The following is a 992-nucleotide window of genomic DNA, read 5'->3' as shown; positions in this document are numbered from 1 at the left end:
TGCAGACAGACTCACCTGTGACTGCAGAGAGACTCACCTGTGACTGCTGACAGACTCACCTATGACTGCTGACAGACTCACCTATAACTGCTGACAGACTCACCTGTGACTGCAGACAGACTCACCTGTACCTGTTGTGTGTCGTCAGCTGGTTCAGGTACTGCTGGTTGCTGCTCTCTGGAGCCTCGTGTGCTGCAGCTGTCGGGTGAGAAAATGATGATACAGAATTTAATCAGTTTGTGTTGACGACGCCATTTAAACACCAAAGTGTGTGTGTGTCAGGGTGAAGTATATGGGTGTGTTCTCCTACCTGCTATTGCTGGGCGTGGCTTCTCTGCACCTCTGGAACCTGATTGGAGATCGCACCGTCAGTCATGTGAGTCACACAGAGCAGGAATATGACATCGCTGATCAGGTGATCGATGGGTTCGGTTCAGAGTGTGTTCTGGTTTATTAAAAGTTTGTGTGTGTGTGTGTGTGTGTGTGTGCAGCTGAATGTGTGTGTGCAGTGTGTGTGTCGTGCAGTGTGTCTGTTGGTGGTTCCAGTTCTTCTCTATGTGTTCTGGTTCTACGTCCACCTGACTCTACTGCACCGCAGCGGACCACATGACCAGCTGATGAGCTCCGCCTTCCAGGCCAGTCTGGAGGTAACACACACACACACGTGCATGCACGTGCGCGCCCACACACACACACACACACACACACACACACACACATACCTGTACTTCTGTCCCTGTGAGGACCCTCTTTGACAAAATACATTTACAAGCATGTTCCCTTCGGGACTGTGTTATTTATTTGTTTTGGCATTTTTCTTTAAATTAAAAAAAATTGTTTTTCTTTAATCTTATTTATTTATTTATGTTGACAAATGATTGTTTTTTTGTCTTTTTTCATCCATAAATGTTTTGGCGAATCTTTGTCTGTTTTAATGAACAAATACACAAAACACTGAATGATGACTGATTGATGGATGGATGGATGGATGG

At 45.7% G+C, this 992-nt stretch overlaps 1 long non-coding RNA gene across 1 annotated transcript; it reads left to right on the top strand.

Annotated features, from left to right (window-relative positions):
* Window positions 1–145: 145 nt before the first annotated feature.
* On the top strand, window positions 146–642 carry LOC121940416. Its single transcript, XR_006105624.1, has 3 exons — window positions 146–205; window positions 283–376; window positions 492–642. It is a non-coding gene; the product is annotated as an uncharacterized LOC121940416 (long non-coding RNA).
* Window positions 643–992: the final 350 nt, after the last annotated feature.

Source organism: Plectropomus leopardus, unplaced genomic scaffold, assembly GCF_008729295.1.
Source record: "Plectropomus leopardus isolate mb unplaced genomic scaffold, YSFRI_Pleo_2.0 unplaced_scaffold86456, whole genome shotgun sequence".
Lineage (NCBI taxonomy): Eukaryota > Metazoa > Chordata > Actinopteri > Perciformes > Serranidae > Plectropomus > Plectropomus leopardus.
Note: the sequence above shows the minus strand (reverse complement) of the source record. Positions and strands in the feature narration are given on the sequence as shown.